This window comes from Mobula birostris, chromosome 17 (assembly GCF_030028105.1).
Source record: "Mobula birostris isolate sMobBir1 chromosome 17, sMobBir1.hap1, whole genome shotgun sequence".
NCBI lineage: Eukaryota > Metazoa > Chordata > Chondrichthyes > Myliobatiformes > Myliobatidae > Mobula > Mobula birostris.
The window spans coordinates 21,923,892-21,945,406 of NC_092386.1; the positions used below are offsets into that span (position 1 = coordinate 21,923,892).

At 39.8% G+C, this 21,515-nt stretch overlaps 1 protein-coding gene across 7 annotated transcripts in view; it reads right to left on the reverse strand.

Annotated features, from left to right (window-relative positions):
• fbxl17 (F-box and leucine-rich repeat protein 17) overlaps positions 1-21,515 on the reverse strand; it is a 697,249-nt gene that overhangs the window by 190,664 nt on the left and 485,070 nt on the right. The window lies entirely within an intron of this gene.

Below are 21,515 nucleotides of genomic sequence, written 5' to 3' on the forward strand. Positions count from 1 at the left end.
TGTAACTATTAATCCCTGAGAATCCCACCTGATCTGTCTGAAAAAAACATTCATGTTGCTTTTTATTTGTTATCTTTTAGATATTTTAAAGATCAGCTTTATTCATCGCATTTGCATGGAATTATTGAAACCTACTGTGAAATGCACCATTGGCATTAATGACCACCACAGTCCGAAGATGTGCTGGGGCAGCCTGCAGGTGTCACCATGCTTACTGTGTCAAAATCAACCTTACTGGTATTGTATTCAGGTTAAAGTAAACTTTACTTTTTCAGTTCTTGGAGAAATTTGTATGGGCAACACATCCATGTACTTTGCCCTAATTTTCACCCAGCTAAGAAAATCTTACCGAGAAATTCATAAACTGAATACAACGAAATGAATTTAGGAGACCAAATACAATGCTCTATATCGATATGATAGTATGTACAGTACAGATTCAAATTTGTAGGTTTTTTTAAACACAAGAGATTCTGCAGATGCTGGAAATCCAGAGCAACACACAGAATGCTGGATGAACTTAGCAGGTCAGGCAGGATCTATGGAGGGGAATAAATAGTCAACGTATCAGGGTAAGACCCTTCATCAGGACAATTTTTTAAGTGTACAGTATTTATGACCATGGCAGAATGACTTTAATAGCAATACTAAAATTCAGACTACGGCCTGCGAGTGAGGGCCCTTTGTTAATAGACGATGTACATTTAAATAAACCTCCACTTGTTTACATGAAAACTCTGGTTTGTTTTGGAGGAAGCTGCAACCTTTTTGTGTTTTAACTGGCTGTCTCTGCAGGTAGGGAAAATAGTGATCTTATTTTGTGACTGCCAACAGCACATGCTAAAACAAAGTCTGGAAAGATTAAAAGTGGTTTTAAACTATTTTACTTTCATTTACATTTTAGATTCTCTATTTCTTAAGAGGTGCATATTTCCCCACTTTTTTGTATTTCTTTCCAGTCCTAAAAATAGATTGTATCGTGTTCCACCTACAACTATGATCAATTTATACACCAGAATAACGTACTTGCACTTATCTGTTAGCATAAAACATTTTAAGAGGAATGTTAATTTCCTTTTTTCATTTTACCACTCATTTCTTCTGTTCAATGGAGCTGAGTTATGGTGTAGATAATAAAACAGAAAAGTTATTACTCCCCCAAAATCCCAGCTGTGACTGTGAGCACTGGTTTACCAGCTGCAATAAACATAGGTAGCCATTTACAAGAGCTGCAAGATGGGGAGTTTCAGCAGCCGGGTGACAGAATGGATTATATTTCAGACAGTGCTGTTTTATCCAGAAATTTCAGTAATGGCTAACTAAAATGGGAAAAGGGGTTAACAATCCTTGAATGTGATCCAATAATTGCAACCAAGCAGGGATTTACTTGCTCATTTGATAAAACAGCATAACAAATGCTTCACTTCCAGGCAAATGGCTGCAGTTTGAATTACATGGCTGTCACAGAAATCCATCTGCCATGACCAGAAGCAAACTTTGGGGCCGTGTTCAGGAGGGACATGCTGATATGATCTGTTAACCCATAATGGGCGAAGTCATTCATTCACTGATCAATGACAGCAGATACAAAGGTACAGCTCTCATTCTGCAAAGGAATACAGGACAATAGGACTGCAGTTCCACTGAGGAAATAAATGGAAACAGATTAAAGAGCCAAAAAACAGAAATTATTCTCTTGCTGTCCAATTACTTTTGACCATAAAGTCCAAAGCACATCCAAAAGTTGCTTCAGTAGAATTTTTACAAGCACAACATTAACCTAAATTTAAGTGACTCACACTTCAGACTATAAGACATCGGAGCAGAATTAGGCCCATCAAGTCTGCTCTGAAATTTCATCATGGCTAATTTGTTATCCCTACCAAACCCATGCTTCTACTTTCTCCCCATAGCCTTTGACACCCTGACTAATCAAGAACCTACCAACATCCGCTTTAAATATACACAATGACTTGGTCTTTACAGCCATTTGTGGCAATAAATTCCACATATTCACCACCCTCTGGCTAAAGAACCTCCTCCTCACTCCTGTTCTAAAGGGACGTCCTTGTATTCTGAAGCTGTGCTCTCTTGTGATAGACTCCCCAACTACTGGAAATATCCTCTCCATGTCCACTCTGAAGCTGCTCCAATGTTTCTGATTGTTTTAGCTATTTTCAATAACTATTTAAAAATATTTAGCCATGAATTCATTTTGAAACCATTTAGTGATTTGATAAGATTACTTTGTTTTTCAATGACAACGACTTGCGGCCAAGATTTTGGCTTCAGGATTTAATTGTGAATGCCCTTAAGTGAGTCCTGATGCAGGATCTAAACCCGAAACATTGACTACCGCTTTTTTCCCCAAAACTGCTGTTTGACCTGCTCAGTTTTTTCTAGCAGTTTGTTTACCTTTCTGCTCCAGATCCCAGCAACTGCAGTGTCTTGAATCCCCATATCCTATAAGGAGTTAATTATTTGGTAGTAGCAGATCAGAATGTGCAAACCAAAGAGGTTGAAGCCACTTACAAATCAACACATACTATTGTGTGAAACTAATGCTATGATACTCACTGCAGCTGGCTGGTGGCACGACACAAAGGCTTGATTATAGTATTAGTTCACTAAATACTACAAACAATTGTCCTGTAGTGTGAATATATCATACTTATTTCTGTAATCAGATCTCACAATTCTTGTTATTAATATTCATTCATTAAATCAAATAATAAAATCCATTTCAGTTCATGTCAGAAAAGCAGAAAAGTTGGGGGTGTTGTGGATAGTGTGGAGGGCTGTCAAGGGTTACAGCAGGACATTGATAGGATGTGAAACCAGGCTGAGAAGTGGCAGATGGAGTTCAACCCAGATAAGTGGTTCATTTTGGTAGGTCGAATATGATGGCAAAATATAATATGAATGGTAAGACTCTTGGCAGCGTGGAGGATCAGAGGGATCTTGGGGTCCGAGTCCATAGGACACTCAAAGCAGGTTGAGTGCGTGGTTAAGAAGGCATATGGTGCATTGGCCTTCATCAGTCGTGGGATTGAGTTTAAGAGCCGAGAGATAATGTTACAGCTTTATAGGACCCTGGTTAGACCCCACTTGGAATACTGTACTCAGTTCTGGTCACCTCACTACAGGAAGGATGTGGAAACTATAGAAAGGGTGCAGAGGAGATTTACAAGGATGTTGCCTGGATTGTGGAGCATGCCTTATGAGAATAGGTTGAGTGAACTCAGCAATTTTTTCCATGGAGCGATGGAGGATGAGGGGTGACCTGATAGAGGAGTATAAGATGATGAGAGGCATTGATCATGTGAATAGTCAGAGGCTTTTTCCCAGGGCTGAAATGGCTAACATGAGAGGGCACAGTTTTAAGGTGCTTGGAAGCAGGTACAGAGGAGATGTCAGAGGTAAGCTATTTACGCAGAGGGTGGTGAGTGCATGGAATGGGCTGCTGACGATGGTGTTGGAGGCGGGTACAATAGGGTCTTTCAACAGACTCCTGGACAGGTACATGGAGCTTAGAAAAATAGAGGGCTATGGGTAACTCTAGATAATTTCTAAAGTAAGTACATTTTTGGCACAGCATTGTGAGCTGAAGGGCCTGTATTGTACAGGCTTTCTATGTTTCTAAAGTTTGAAAAACCCAAAGTTACCCAACAACTCTCCACTTTCAAACAAAGTATGGTAATGTCAGACACGTGCTTTTTAAGGCAATACAAAAAAATCAAATCTTTTCCAAAATACTTCAGAACAAAACAATCCTGAGATTCCACAGAAATGAGCAAAATGAATTAAAGCGGAAAATCAAAAAGACAGTGAAACAATTATATGAGAGACTGCTATCTGCTTTGTCAGCTGCACACAATTGCTTCATACTAATTCATTTGACACACAATCTCCTCATAGCTGAAGAAAATTTCATTTTCTTCTAGGACTGTGTAAATAATAACGCACCCTCTCTAAAGGATATAACAAGACATCATCACCTGTTATTTTCTTTGTAATTTAATTCTGTGCATTGCATTTTGCTTTTCCCCTTCACTGCCAGAAATTGAGATCTCTATCCTACCAGTATTACATGAGCAAGAAGGGCTCGGGTTGAAGCCATAGGGCACCTTGAAACTACTTTTGTACTACATGACACATACTTCCCAAAAACAAATATTTGCATCTTATTTAAAAACCTTCAACGAAGGAAACAAAAATGGTCAAAATGTTAATTGCTTAAAAGGGAGGTAATGTACAATTTACGTATTTCTTTAGACTTGTGACCAAAAAAAACGAAGAAGATATTTATCCCAGGGGCTGGATTACAAAGGCACGGCCGTCATATCGGAAGAGCCTTGGTCAAACCATGTTCAAGTACCCCATGAAGGGTATTTGGATTGAATACATGTCAGATTCAAAGAGAATCCTACTTATAAATTCTTATGCATCCAAATAAGGTGAGGTAAACTGGCAATGAAGTGCTATACTAACAACTGTTTTAATTGTGAACTTCCCACTGCAAATTGCAGTTGATGTTGGAGCAAATGAATGGGCATACAGCATTTCCTCCTTACTGACAGTCAACACTGCTGAAGGATGCGCGTTTAGCCCACTGCTATACTCTCTCTACACGCATGGCACTCTGGCTAGCACAGCTCTGATGTCATCTATAAATCTGCTGATGACACAACTATTGTTGACAGAACTTCAAATGGTGATGAGAAGGCGTACAGGAGTCAGATACCTTGCACTCAGTGTTAGTAAGACCAAGGAATTGATTGTGGACTTCAGGAAGGGGAAATCGAGGGAACACACACCAGTCCTAATCAAGGGATCAGAAGTGGAAAGTGTGAGCAGTTTTAAGTTCCTGGGGGTCAACATCTCTAAAGGTCTATCCTGCGCTCGACATATTGATGTAATTACAAAGAGTGTACTACAGCGGCTATGCTTCATTAGGAGTTGAGGAGAATTGGTATGTCACCAAAGATGCTTGTAGATTTCTACAGATGTACCATGGAGAGCAAAACAACAAATTTCATGACTTATGCCAGTGATATTAAACCTGATTCTGATTTTAGGAATGAACAATCAAATCCTTTGGTCATGGAAGGTTAGGTGGAAACATGAAGATGTCACTAGACCAACCTGGGCCAATGTTCAGGAGGAAGACAGGATTTTGTAATTGAATATGCATACCCGGAACCTCATCACAGACCTCTCAGGGTACCGAGCTGAGGTTAGAGGCCAAGTTGTAAGTGGGGTCAGGTAAACACGTCATCTCATTTTATATTGACATAGAAACATGTGTCAATCATGCATGGGTATCTCATGCTCAGAATTTCACCTTCCTAAAGTGATGTAAGATGAGCTGGAATTGATTATTTTTTTCTAATGTGAAATGCATGAAGGATGGAAAATAGCACCATGCAATTACATTTTAAAATAGTTATTCTTTGATAAGAGAATCAAAACACAAATGTGATAGCATGGGTGTGATCTTAAAATTAGAATAGAGACAATTAAGAAGCACTTTGTCATGCAAAAGCTGGTATACATTCAGAATTTTATCCCCAGTAAGATACAGGATCCTAATAGCCAGCTTTCAAAACGGAAAACATTTGATGCCTATTACATTAGGACTTCAAGGGAAGTGGAGCTAAAGTAGCTAAATAAATTTGTTCAAAGTTTAAAGTACATTTATTATCAAAGTATCCATTATACAACCTTGAGATTTGTTATTTGAGCTACATGTCAACCATGGTTCAGAAAGGTAAAATACACACAAGGTGATTGGCATGCTCTGATTCTTGTATTCCATTAATATGAACTGGAATCCAATCAAACACCAAAAGTTGAAATGAAAAGTCAAAATTCAATAGGAGTATATTACTAAAGTGAATATAGGATCCTCAAAATTTTGATGAAGATTCTTTGTACTGAAACATCAACCCTTCTGGGTGTTTCCAATGTTTTCTGTCTTTTATAGATTTCCAGTTTGTGCAGTTCTTCAATTTTCAAATAATTTCTAATTTCTCCACTACATGTTAGGATTGGATCAGAGTTTATGATGGAATACTAATTGCTTGCCCTGATGATTACACCAATACTCTTAGGAAGATCAGCACCTTTTTGAATAAAGGTTTTAGTTTTGTCCCCAATATTCGATGTTCAAACGTGACCTCACCAATGCCACTGCACTGGACTCAGAAATCATTCTCTCTCCATCAAGACAGGAATAGGCTGATATGGTTCAGCTGAAGTTTTTAGTCATCTTACTGTACATATATACAACCTAATGAAACAACTTCCTCTGGAGGGACTGTTTGCTTTGTATAAACATCACTTCCTGTCCATAGGCTTTTTTTTTACATCATTTCCTGCACAGATTAATCTGGATTTCGACCTGGAGCAAACATGGTAGAAGGTCATCCATCTCCATCAATCTTTATTTGCTCTTGAAACAGCAATATCTGTGAGTCTTAAGGCTTTCTTAACATTGGTAAACATTTAGCAGATGTACTTTGAAGGAAGTATTCTATTTATTGTTCATTGCCATTATCGCGTCACGAGTTCGCTCTAATCCATGGCATAGCTAGAAAATTGCATGCGTGTATCACCTTGTTTAATGCTGATTGTGAGAATAACCAATAGTATTGGGGTATTCAGGCATGCAGTAATTCTGTATTTCATCTACTATGTGTTTTACTAATTTTCTGCAGTTTCACAAAGTTTTCTCATTAAAAATCCTGAAAAAAGTTTCCAGCTTAGATGACTTTTGAGAAGGTATTTAACTTCCTACCTAGTTTATGCATGACACATTGTGAAGGCAGTATAACCACAGTGTACCCATCACCCTCCACCTGGCCCTAACCCACCTGGACAATAAAGACATGTACGTTCGAATGCTGTTCATAGACTTCAGTTCAGCATTCAACACAATCATTCCTCAGAAACTGATTGGAAAGCTGAGCCTACTGGGCCTGAACACCTCCCTCCGCAACTGGATCCTAGACTTCCTGACTGGAAGACCTCAGTCAGTGCGGATTGGAAGCAGCATCTACAACACCATCACACTGAGCACGGGGGCCCCCAGGGCTGTGTGCCCAGTCCACTGCTGTTCACTCTGCTGACCCACGACTGTGCTGCAACACACAGCTCGAACCACATCACCAAGTTCGCAGATGACACTACCGTGGTGGGTCTCATCAGCAAGAACAATGAGTCAGCATACAGAGAGAACGCAGAGCCAACAACCTGTCTCTGAATGTGAGCAAGACAAAAGAGATGGTTGTTGACTTCAGGAGGACATGGAGCAACCACTCTCCGCTGAACATCACGACTCCTCCGTAGAGATCGTTAAGAGCACCAAATTTCTTGGTGTCCACATGGCGGAGAATCTCACCTGGTCCCTCAACACCAGCTCCATAGCAAAGAAAGCCCAGCAGTGTCTCTACTTTCTGCGAAGGCTGAGAAAAGTCCATCTCCTACCCCCCCATCCTCACCACATTCTACAGAAGTTGTATTGAGAGCATCCTGAGCAGCTGCATCACTGCCTGGTTCAGAAATTGCACCATCTCAGATCGCAAGACCCTGCAGTGGATAGTGAGGTCAGCTGAGAAGATCACCGGGGTCTCGCTTCCCACCATCACAGACATTTACACCACACGCTGCATCCGTAAAGCAAACAGCATTATGAAGGACCCCACACACCCCTCATATAAACTCTTCTCCCTCCTGCCATCTGGCAAAAGGCACCGAAGCATTCGGGCTCTCACGACCAGATTATGTAACAGTTTCTTCCCCCAGGCCATCAGGCTCCTCAATACCCAGAGCCTGGACTGACACCAACCTACTGTACCCTCTACTGTGCCTACTGTCTTGTTTATTATTTATTGTAGCGCCTGCACTGTTTTGTGCACTTTATGCAGTCCTGGATAGGTCTGCCGTCTAGTGTAGTTTTTGTGTTTTTTCTTACATAGTTCAGTGTAGTTTTTGTATTGCTTCATGTAGCACCATAGTCCTGGAAAACGTTGTTTCATTTTTACTATGTTCTGTACCAGCAGTTATGGTTGAAATGACAATAAAAGGTGTCTTGTCTTGAATATATACGTCACTCGCAGCATATAATACAAAATATTAACACAAATAAGTTAATAAAATATAATTCAAAAAGTATGTGAAGTGCACAGATACGTTTGTGATAATAAACTATATTCTGATTCTTATTCTAATATTGAGTTTTGACTTCACTATCTACCTTGTTTTGACCTCTTACCTTACTGTCTACCTACATAGTATTTTTCTGTAGCTGTTACACTTTATTCTGCATTTTGTTATTGTTTTCCCTTGTTCTACCTCAATGCACCGGTGTATTGAATAGATCTGTATGAACAGCATGCAAGACAAGCTTTTCACTGCTGCTTGGTACATGTGACAATAATAAACCAATTTTGATTCAAAATCCCTCAGCTTTCCTCCAAGTCTGACGCTACCCTGAATTATAAACAAACTCGAGACTTCCTTCATCGTTACCAGACCTGAATCCTGGAAGTCTACAACTGATGTCAATGTATGAAGATGTCAGCAATGGGTCATCAAATTTTATCTAAACGGCAAAAAGGAATAACACTGAGCTGCCATGCCAATCTCTGAGTTGTAGGGAATGTCACATCTGTATTAAATTTTGACTAAAGCAAACTCTACACAGTAAGTTGTAGGATTGCCACTGTTCCCTGCATATTACGAACCAAATTAAAAGGAAAACTGATACCCAATTTGTCACTCCAGCAGAAAACAGTGTAGCATCATTCAAACTCATTTTCAATGACTTAACCTCAACACCAGTCACGTTATTGTGCCAAAACAAATAATTTCATACTTAGTACATATTTTCTGAATGTAAATAAAATCAGCAAATTTAATTGGGAAATCAAACTGAAGTCCTCATTAAAATTAAAACTTTGTTTCTAAATGAGAAATGATTTATTCAGTTAATGACTTATGCTGATAAACTGGCTATCAATCATACTCATCTGCAAACAGCATGCTTAGTACATTCTTGTTGGCAGTCACTTGTAAATGTTTCACCTCACACTGAGACTCAATTATCACAATGTTACTACTGGGATGTTAACAGTTGATTACAGTAATATCTGTAAAGCAGCCAATTAAATATCCTACACAATATTTGTACAAAAACTATATTTTCATCAGTTACTTTCCTTCTCTTTCCTTTTATTCTAAATTATTTCCCAACTACCTATTTTCTTCAATGAAATCAATAAAAAATGAATTAATGTGCTTTTCCATGTCTCAAGAGGATCTTCCTATTTTCAGGCCCAAAGCCATTTCGTTAAAATTATTTCCTGATGGCTTGAAAAACAATTTGGAAGTACTCTTTAATCAATTAATAATATTATGCACATTAGATCAACAGGTTTAAGGCTTTTATACATGATCAATTACTTAAAATTATTAAATTACCTCTTATTAAAGTACTTGAGTCCATGGTTAAGCTCTTTGAAAAAAAAGTCACTTGACAGTTTGCCTGATTGAAAATTTAATGCAAGATTTGAACATTTAACTGAATTCGCAAAATATTGAGGCTATTATGTTTTTTGACTCTGTGCAATAATAGCTGAATTTAAATATGCAAACTTTATGCAGTTCAATGGGCATATGGACCAGCACTTGATTCACCCAATATATATTTATCCTTATTTCATAAAAAAAATCAAAAAACACAGGATAAGATGTTAATATCTCTCGCGCCAATGGGCTGTGAGCACTTGCTCGAGACTGCCTTGACGTTGGGAGTGGCACAGGGTTGACACGCAGGGGTTTTCAAATGAGTACCCTCTTTCCTCGATGTTTTATCAATTAGCCCACTACATCTCCGGAGGGCCCAACAATTACTTCCCCTCATTGTGTCCTCCCACTCTCTTAATACTATCTTGGAGCCCAGGAGAGGACTTTTTGCTTGATCTATAGCCACCGACTGCTTCTCTGCACTGCCTCTGATGTGGCTTTGGTGGTTTGCCGTAGAGTCTGACCATGGATCCCTAGCTCCTTCAGCAATTTGATGGTGGATGTGGCTATAAATACCCACAACCCACTTCCACATGACAAACTTGGGTTTTCCAGCCCCGTCGCCGAGCTTCAGTTGCTACATTCGCATATCGTAGCCTCTTGTGCTTATATGTTTCGGCCACCGGAGCATATAAGCACAAGTATGAATCCTCCCACCGGACTGTGAGTTCAGCAATGTAGATGATCTGTAATAAATTGGACCAGAGAACCAAGTCTACTCTGAAGTTGGTGGTAGCAATTTCTGGTGGAAAGGCGAGTCGTTTATTGACATCCACCAGCATTGTCCAATCACCGGCCATGTTAATCTGCCCTGTTTCTGGCTTAGGAGGGAGATTAGTTGGTCTTTTCCCTCCCTCCTGGACAAATGCTGCTGGTGTCAGAGCGTTAGTCATTCTAGGGGGCCAAGAGTTGGTTGCTGCCTTCTTAGTCCTGATTGCCACTGCCAGACTCTTCAAGACCTGGTTATGACGCCATGTGTATCTGCCTTGTGCGAGGCTGGTTTTGAAGTTTGCCAGGATATGCTTGAGGGTTGCTAGAATCAGGCACAGGGTACAAGTTGGGTCCTCACTGAACCACTAGTGGAGGTTTTTGTGAGGGAAACACATCATATCTAGCTCTGATGAGGTGGCTAAGTCTGTCTGCTTCCATCTCCCATATGTCCTTCTAGCTGATTTTCCTCCTCTCAATGCTTTCCCACCACATCCATTGCCCCTGCTTAGCCAGAGTGACAGCCTTTGCACTTCTGTCTGACTCTCCTTGTCGCCGTACTTCCAATACAACCAACTTACTTCGTTCTGGAATTATGGGTCCATTTGCTGCTAGAGCAAAGCCACACCTGCCCTTTTGGACTTGCCCCACAATGTCTCTATGCCTAAGGGCTGCACCACATCAGCTAGAGTCCATTTCCACCCAACTGATAAGGTCCATGCAGTTTAACTGATTGTCTTGTCAAGAGAGTCTTTGAGTGTCACCTGTAGATGCACCTTAGAACACTTGAATTCCTCTGTAAGGCCAGTGAAAGACGGTTCAACGACTCCTTTATCACAGAGGCTAATGGTATAGATACACCTGAGGTTTTCTACTTTGACTGCAGACAGTATTTCTGCAATTAATAAAAGTAACCCAGAAAGACAGCAGGATTCATATACCAATTTTTCTCAAGGACCTCTGCCTCTCCATAAAAACACAACAGCAACACCAACATATATTTAAAAAATTATGTGTCTAGAGCATTTAAAATATTTGCAATACGGCACTGAAAGTGTCCAGTGAACTTACTACTAGGTTTCAGATGACCACTGTAACTCAACTGAAAATTTATGAGTAACTTAATTTATCTTGGTGTTTAATTGCTTTCTTTATGCAAATCTCCTTTCATCTTTGACTCCTCTTGTCTTATTCCTTTCACTCTTTCCAATGACCATTACCTGTTGTATCACATGGTATCTGTTATGATTTGTATCTTCAAAACTTTAAACTAAATCAAAGGAAGATATAGTAGTCTGAAATGTGGGTCTAACTTTGTGTATACATTAAATGAAGCACCCATGTATTTATATATATATATAAAACCCATAATGAATTATTTAAACAGGAATGCTTAATGAACCAATATATATATACAAAATTATTCAAACATTACTTAAATATTAAATACACAACAGTACCAAATGTATGTATAAATGCCTATTTTTTTATATTTGCCTGTAATCACACATTTTTATCACTTTTCACAGATTCCAAATAGTGGGTAACCACACAATCTCTCCGATGCAACTTCTTATTTTTTCCATTGCACGGACTTCAAATTCTAACTCTTTTACTTCATTGTATTTTCACTCCCTTATGTTTGCTTATTTGCTCTACCTATCGACTGTATGTCTCTCATTTTACTGTCTCCCTTCTTTTATATATAATGCACCTCTAAGTGATATAACATAAATACAAGAATGTTGGAAATCCAGAGCAACACACACAAAATGCGGGAGCAACTCAACAGGTCAGGCAGCATTTAAAGGGAAGAATAAAGAGCTGACGTTTTAGGCTGAGATCCTTCTTCAGGACATCAGTGTCCTGATGTTCATCATTGATGTATCATAAAGGTCACAGCTGTTGATATGAGATCTGGATCAAGGTCACAAGAGAGCAGTGTTGGGTTTCTGATTCAGGATAGTTGGACTTGTACACTGAAAGGTATCTCAGGGTCAAAACTGACACCAAAGGTGTAAATAGTTATACTTATCCTCTGTTGCCAAAGAAGCCATAAGCTACAGGACAAATTTATGACAGGATCCACAAACAATGGGGTAGGACTTCCCAACAATTAGTTGGATTAAATTTTTGCTTACATGTCACCGATTGTCAGTCAAACAATTGAAATTGCACTGAAATCATAGGGTTGAGTGAGGCAGATCTGAGTATCATAAAATACACCATAACTGTGTGTCCAGATTCTGCTCAAACTCCATCTACAAGTTTGTAAGTGAAACCAGTACGACGGGACAAATCTCAAATAACGATGAGAAGGAGTACAAGAAGGAAATGGAAAACCTTGTGGCATGTTGTGAAAACAACAACCTTTCCCTCAATATGAGTTAAAGAGCTGGCTACTGACTTCAGGAAATGGTGTTGAGTACCCTGCCCTAATACATATCTATGGCAATGCAGTCATTCCCACAATCCTGACTGAGAAGTTGCAGAACCTGGGCCTCTGTACCTCCCTCTGCAACTGGATCCTCGACTTCCTAGCCAGAAGACCACAATCTGTGTGGATTGGTGATAACATCTCCTCCTCCCTGACAATCAACACTGGTGCACCTCAGGGGTGTGTGCTTACCCCACTGCCCTACTCTCTATATACACATGACTGTGTGTCTAGGCATAGCTCAAATACCATCTATAAATTTGCTGACAATACAACTATTGTTGGTAGAATCTCAGATGGTGATGAGAGGGCGTACAGGAGTGAGATATGCCAACTAGTGGACTGGTGTTGCAGCAACAACATGGCACTCAACATCAGTAAGAGCTGATTGTGGACTTCAGGAAGGGTAAAATGAAGGAGCACATACCAATCCTCATAGGGGGATCAGAAGTGGAGAGAGTGAGCAGTTTCAAGTTCCTGGGTATCAAGATCTCTGATCTGGTCCCAACATATTGATGCAGTTATAAAGAAGGCAAGACAGCAGCTATGTTTCATTAGGAGTTTGAAGTGATTTGGTATGTCAACAAATACACTCAAAAACTTCTATAGATGTACCGTGGAGAGCAGCCTGACAGGCTACATTACTCTCTGGTATTGCGGGGGGGGGGGGGGCTACTCCACAGGACCGAAAGAAGTTGCAGAGAGATATAAATTTAGTCGGCTCCATCTTGGGTACTAGTCTACAAAGTACTCAGGATATCTTCAAGAAGCATTGTCTCAGAAAGGCAGTGTCCATTAATAAGGACCTGCAGCATTCAGGGCATGCCCTTTTCTCACTGTTACCATCAGGTAGGAGATACAGAGATACACACTCAGCGATTTAGGAACAGCTTCTTCCCCTCTGCCATCTGACTCCTAAATGGACATTGAACCCTTGGACACTACCTCTCTTTTTTTAGTATATATTATTTCTGGTTTTTGCACAAATTTTTAATATATTCAATATACGTATACTGTAATTGATTTATTTATTATTATTATTTAATTTTGTTTTTGTCTTCTATATTATGTATTGCTTTGAACTGCTGCTGCTGTTAACAACTTTCAAGACACACACCGGTGATAATAAACCTGATTCTGAGATGGTTGTGAGTTACAAATTCCTAGATGTAAATAGCTCGTCCTGGTTTAACCACGTAGATGCTATAGCCATGAAAGCACACCAGTGCTGCTTTTCCCTCAGAAAAGTTAAGGAAATTGAGCTTGTTCCCATTGACCCTCACCTACTTTTAGAGATGGGTTATAGAAATCATCTGATCCAGATGACTCATAGTACGGCAATTGCTCTGCCCAAAGCTGCAAGAAATTGCAGAGACTTGTGAACTCAGCGCAGTGCATCACAAAAATCAGCCTGCCCTCTATTGACTCTGTCTAGACTTCTCACTGCCTTGGGAAATCAGGCAACACAATCAAAGACTCCTCTCACCCAGGTCATTCTGGCTTCTTCCCTTTTCTATTGGGCAGAAGAAAAACACATACCACATGGCTCAAGGACAGCCTCTTCCCACCTTTTGCATGCTAAATATAAACACTAGATCACCATCTACCTCATTGTGGTCCTTGCACCACTTTTATGTACCTGTACTGCAATTTCTCTGTAAATGTCACACTGCTTTCCGCAGGGATCGTTCCCTCTGCGATTCCCTTGTCTATTCATCCCTCTCCACTAACCTCCCTCCCGGCACTTATTCCACACCTGCTCATACATCTCCTCCCTCACCTCCATTCAGGGCCCCCAAACAGACTTTCCACTTGAGGCATCACTTCACCTGTGAATCTGCTGGGGTAGTCTATTGTGTCCAGTGTCCCTCCCCTCTTCTTCTATTCCCCACTCTGGCCTCTTACCTCTTCTCACCTGCCTATCTCTTCACCCAGGTCCTCACCTCCTTTCCTTTCTCCTATGGACCACTCTCCTCTCCTATCAGATTCTTTCCTCTCCAGCTCTTTACCTTTCAATCCCACCTAGCATCTTCCAGTTAGCCTCCTTCCCCTCCCCTCATCTTTTTAATCTGGGGTCTTCCCTGTTCCTTCTCTAGAAGGTGGGACTCAGTCCAAAACATCAATACTTTATTTATTTCATAGATGCTGCCTGACCTGTTGAGTTCCTCCACATTTAGTGTGCATTGCTTTGGATTTCCAGCATCTACAAGAATTTCTGGTGTTTATTCAAGTTTAATTATCATACCATACATGAATACAGCTGAACGAGACAACGTTCCACTGGGGCCAAGGTGCAAAAACATACACAACACATTCAAAATAAAGAGCACACACAAAATCACACAAAAAAACATACATGTAGCCCAAGTTCCTGAATGACATGTCCCACAAATTGATGGTGCAGTTCCTGGCAGTACGCAATCCAGACTGTCATTCCACTGATCGAACACTGGAGGGCAGCACTGGCAGGAGAGGCCAGCCGTCAACTGAGCACAAATGCCACATTACTCCCCATCTGATGTCTCCCCTCCTGCAATGCAGCAGCAGGAAAACCCATGGCTTGAGGCCTTGTCCTCGCCACAACCAAGGCCACGCAGCTCCCCTGCTCTCTGTCACGTCACCAAACAAAGGAAAAAAGCCTGCGGCATCTTACATTAACAAAGTCCAACAGGGACTTGCGATTGCAAAAGAAACATTCAGGACAATCACCCAGGGTTACACAGCACGCCGCCTTTGTGCACCGACTCCAATGCCTTTGATGCAATCCTGTAGTAAGCAGCAATATAGTCTGCACACACTCCAGCGCCTCCAAGTGAGTACAGCTCCTCCAACACCCAGTCCAACTACTCCGATCAGCGAGTAGCTCACTGATTGGGTCCCAAAGTTCTTGGAGCCCAGCATTGTCTTACGATTGCGAGAAGGACATTTAAAAAAAAACACCTTTGGTTGGCTCCGAGAGGCCACTGCGTCTGAACAGGCCACCATCTTACAGAATATAATGTCACACTACATTCTGCAGTCTGATATTGTACTGCTTTGGTGTACTTACGTTTTGAAATTATCTATATGGGTGGCATGCAAAACAGCTTTTGACTGTATCTTGGTGCATGTGACCAAGGATGGAATCAGACTAGGATCTTGCTGGATAACAGGAGAAATATTCTGGTTCCATCCTTATTTATTTAGTTATTGTTAGAAAGTTCCCATTGGTGGCTTCTCTCTCACTCTACAAGAATCGATTAGCTTAATTCCCTCATGACAACATCAAGAAAAACTGTAGATCCTGTATCTGGTAATTGGCCTTAAACCACCTGGACAACACAAACACCCACGCCAGGATGCTGTTCATCAACTATAGCTCAGCATTTAACACCATCATTCCCACAATCCTGATTGAGAAGTTACAGAATCTGGGCCTCTGTACCTCCCTCTGCAAATGGATCCTCAACCTCCTAACCGGAAGACCACAATCTGTGCGGATCGGTGATAATACCTCCTCTTTGCGGACAATCAACACTGGTGCACCTCAGGGGTGTGTGCTTAGCCCACTGCTCTACTCTCTCTATACCCATGACTGTGTGGCGAGGCATAGCTCAAATACCATCTATAAATTTGCCGATGATAAATCCATTGTTGAGAGAATCTCAGATGGAGATGAGAGGGGGTACAGGAGTGAGATATACCAACCAGTGGAATGGTATGGCAGCAACAACCTTGCACTCAACGTCAGTAAGATGAAAGAGCTTACTGTGGACTTCAGGAAGGGTAAGACAAAGGAACACATACCAATCCACATAGAGGGATCAGAAGTGGAGAGAGTGAGCAGCTTCAAGTCCCTGGGTGTCAAGATCTCTGAGGACCTAACCTGCTCCCAACATATAAAGAAGACAAGACAGCAACTATACTTCATTAGGAGTTTGGGGAGATTTGGTATGTCAACAAAAACACTCAAAAACTTCCACAGATATACCGTGGCAAGCTCTCTGACAGGCTGCATCACTATCTGGTATGGGGGTGGGGTGGGAGCTAATGCACAGGACCGAAAGAAGCTGCAGAGGGTTGTCAATCTAGTCAGCTCCATCTTGGGTACTAGCCTACAAAGTACCCAGGACACCTTCAAGGAGCAGAGTCTCAGAAAGGCAGCGTCCATTATTAAGGACCCCCAGTACCCAGGGCATGCCCTTTTCTCACTGTTATCATCAGTTTGGAGGTACGGAAGCCTGAAGGCACACACTCAGTGACGCAAGAACATCTTTTTCCCCTCTGCCATCTGATTCCTGAATGGTCGTTGAACCTGTGAACACTACCTCACTTTTTAGATATATATTATTTCTGCTTTTGAACGATTTTTAATCCACTCAATATACATATATACTGTAATTTATTTACTTATTAATTTATCTTTTTTCTTCTCTATTATGTATTGCATTGAACTGCTACCGCTAAATTAAATTTCACGACAAATGCCGTGATAATAAACCTGATTCTGAAATATTTGGAGAAAGATGACATAAAAAATCCTATCAAAATCTGTGCAGAACTTGAGAAGGTTATGATCACAAAGAGGATCATCTATGAATGTAATAAGTTGTTTAGAAACAACTGTCACTTTGGAAAGATGGGATTGGTTTTGGGCATGTTCAAAGACTTTAAAGAAAAAAGTCCTTGAACATGCCCATTGGATATGGAAAGGTCAAATTTGTTAAATTTGCTAGGCATGAAGAAGAAGCAGTGTTTCTTGTTCTTCTCCATAAAATTGTAATACTTAAACACAAGGCTGAGGAAGATGCAAGATGTGATTTATAAAACTAATAAATAATGAATGATAGTTTCAACGGAACACTCAACATTACTATCACAAAATGATAAATTCTGATTTGATGGGGAGCAGATATATAAGAGAATGTTATAATAATTATGAACTTCACTGTATTAAATTAAGTTGAATAATGGTTAAATTTGCTGACCATAAAGATTATTTTCCCTTTGTCAGTGTCTCATTTTTAACATTGTGGAAATGAGAAACTAAAAATAATTTAATCTTGTCGCTGTACTTAATCAGTGACATTGCCAAATCCAACTCTGTAATGCTCTCTCAGAGGATTCTTAATTGTTGAAATGTTTGACTCCAGAGAGATGAGGATCCATGGCTGAAATATACAGACTTCTGGTCTATAGGGGAGTAAAAAGCCCTAATGAACAGGCAGGAAACTGGAGTTAAACATAGAGCATCGAACATAGAACATTACAGTTAGGACCAAGATGAAATCTGCCCCAATCTTCTCAGATGCTGGAGCAAGCCTAAGGGGCATTTTCCCTGCTTCTTTTTTATGTCCTTACGCCGTTGTGCTTTTCAAACACTGCATATTAGTCCAAGGAATAAAAATAAAACAACCATAATCTCTTTGGACTATATTTTCCAAACCTTTTCAGTGAAATAGTTCTAAACTCCCTCTCCACTGCAATTGTACCCAAATGTTGTTACAACCAATGATGCATTCTCAACAAGTGTTAAACAAAGCAACACACACACACATTAAACAAAGTAACACACACTCATGTTAAACAAAGCAACACAAACTCGTTAAAGCAACACACACGTTAAGCAACACACACACACACACTAAACAAAGCAACACACACGTTAAACAAAGCAACACAGAAACGTTAAACAAAGCAACACACACACGTTAAACAACGCAACACACACATTAAACAAAGCAACACACATAGATTAAACAAAGCAACACACATACGTTAAACAAAGCAATACACACACACACGTTAAACAAAGCAACACACACAAAAGTTAAACAAAATTGGTTATAAAATTACAAACTCAAGAGATTGTGCAGATGCTGGTAGTCTGAGCAAATTACACAAAATGCTGGAGGAACTCAGCAAATTCCTCCAGCATTTTATGTGTGTTGCTAGTTATAAAGTTAGCTAGAATAACATTGTCTTTGTTCAAAATCTACCACTTAATGAGGTCCTAGATCAAATTATTTACAGTATAGTTATTTGAAATTATTAATAGCAGATTAACAACAGATAGACAGATTACTAGATTTTGAATAATGACTTGTTTAGATGATGACATGTTTGGACCAAGTGAACCAGGGAACATGAATGAGTCTACTTTATGTTAATCAAAATTATGTAAATGCCGTTGGAGAAAACATGAAATAGTTGCAGTGAGCTCACAATTAATGGGCTCAGAGCCATCATTTATTTTCTAAACTAGAAAACAAGTGGGTAAGATAAATTAATATGACGGACATCTCTGTTAAAAAGCAAGTTAGAGAAATACTACTACTGCAGGAGTTATGTACCTAGAAATTATACAGTGTATTAATGGGGAAGCAAGCAGTGGACCAATAAATGTTTTTTTTTCTGAGGGCCCACTACCACAAAATACGGTAATGCAGAAGGGCCTGTGAATTACTTATCCCTGAAGAGGCTCACTGAATGGTGAAAGATCAGTCTTTCAGGTTCTCCGTCATACATCATACACAAAGTCTGCAACCAGATTTGAGAGGTGAGCAGTAGGGTCAGGATGTTAGGATCAGGAGGCAGTGAGAGGATGGGGGGGGGTGGTTTGTGGTGTTCAGCTGAAGGGGACTAGATTGGATGGTATCTAAATAGAAGGAACGGGGTGGAATGTAAGTGTGGGGTGGAGGTAAGTGAGATGGCAGATTTACTGAAGTGGTGATAGGATTGCAAACAGGGAAAGGGGAAGCGTATTGAACAGCCATGACCAAAGAAGGAAGTGGGCCACAGGGAGAAGGGAAAGCCAAGGAGAGACATCCTACCCATTAGAAAGACTGCAGAGCCTGTGGCCTCCTTGGGCAAGTCTGCACTGAGTAATGGTGAAGGAGGTCCCACAACACTGCTCCTGGACAACCGGCCTGCATGATCCATTGGGCATACTTGCATAATAGCGCACCTACCTGAATGAGCATCCAGACATATTTTAGCTTTTCAGACATACGGAAAAAGTGCAGACTTTGTGGAGCTTGCTGTAAATCCACAGTTTTTCTTTGCAAACAGTTTTTTTTACTTACCACAACATACCAGAATGAATGCAATATAATCCAATTTCAAGACAATGCTGTCGCAAAGAATATTCATCAAACATCGGAATACAGAAGGTGGTAATGTCTAGCCTGAAGACTGAAGTACCCGCGTGGAGGTCCTGAAAGTCTTAAGCCTCAATATTCCACCAATAAAAAACTACGCAATTGCTCAACATTTGACTCTTTTGGAACTGGATTGATGAAGACAATATATTATATTTCTCTTATGATTGCAGCAGATAGTGATACAGTAAGTATGAGTATAGCGTTCACATTCATTTAATACTATATACAGTTACAGAAGCCTTCTAAGCAGACAGCAAGATTACCCTTGAAACCCAGGCCTCTTTGTCCTTCATAAATGCAGCCACTGTCAGGAAGCACCTTGTCAGTCATTGCCTAAATTGTTCAGTGAGCCATTCTGCCTTGGATCATCTAATACACATCCCTGTCATCAGTTGTATGAATCTCCATTGCAGACCAAGACATGATGCATCACCCTTTCTTCCTTACTTCAAGTTTTGTGGAGTCTAATCCAACATAACTGAGCAACCAGTGAGCAGTTACAGACTATAACAGAACAAACTATGAAAAAATGCACAAAATAAATAAAATCTAATTTAGATAAGCAGAATACCCAAGGATTCATCATCAATAAAGTCATATAAACTTCACTAAAAATTATGAACATTATAAACAACGATCGCATAGAAAGAGAAAAGGAAAATAAGATGAAAAAAAGATGAAGGAGAAGAAAAACAAATATTTTTATAGCATTAATAAATTCCTTGTCGTAGATAGAGCTAGGGGTTGGGGATGATTTCTTCCAACTCCATTCTGAGATGACAAGGTTGGGGCAAAATGAAGCCAAAGTACCCCTGATACGTTTTACATCATAAATAATCTAGCATTAAAGTATTTTCATGACAACTTTACAAGCCAGTAGAACTGATCAGAGTAGAAAAACCTCTCATACACATTGGTTCCTTGTAACTTCCGTATTTCAAATATTAATACTGAACTAACTTACACCTTTTTCTATCATGACAACACTGATTATAATATTTAAATATTTTGCAAAAATGCTGTATAATATAAGAGAGATTCATATACAAAACACTTGTTCCAATTTTGAATATGAAGGGAATATTTCAAAAACAACTTGCTAAGTCTGTTGTTATCATTTAAAATTGCTTACTTTCAGTACTTCAATGGCCTAAATTTTAGTAAATATGTAAAAGTTTCCATGGATTCACAATTGAATTTAAAATAATTGACCATTGTTAAGATTTAAAAAATATTACTTCAGCAAAATTCAAAACTGTGCAAAAGACTGAGGCGCCCTAGATTTTTATATGGTTTCAGCTCCACAGAGCCCTGATCTCAACATCATCAAGGTTGTGTGAGATTACCTGGAGACAGAGAAGCAAGTGATAGGGCCAAAGTCAGCAGAAAAACTCTGGCAAGTTCTCCAAGATGCTTGGAACAACCTACAAGCCAATTTTCTTATAAAACTGCATGGCAGTATACCAAGAAAATTGATGCAGTTTTAAAGGCAAAGGGTTGTCACACCAAATATTGACTTGATTTAGTTTTTTACTGTATGCTACTCTTTATTGTAATTTTTTTGATATTTAGAATCTTTTCATTTCATTATTTTTAAAAGCATCTTTGCTTCACAGAATTTTTTCACATGCACCTAAGAT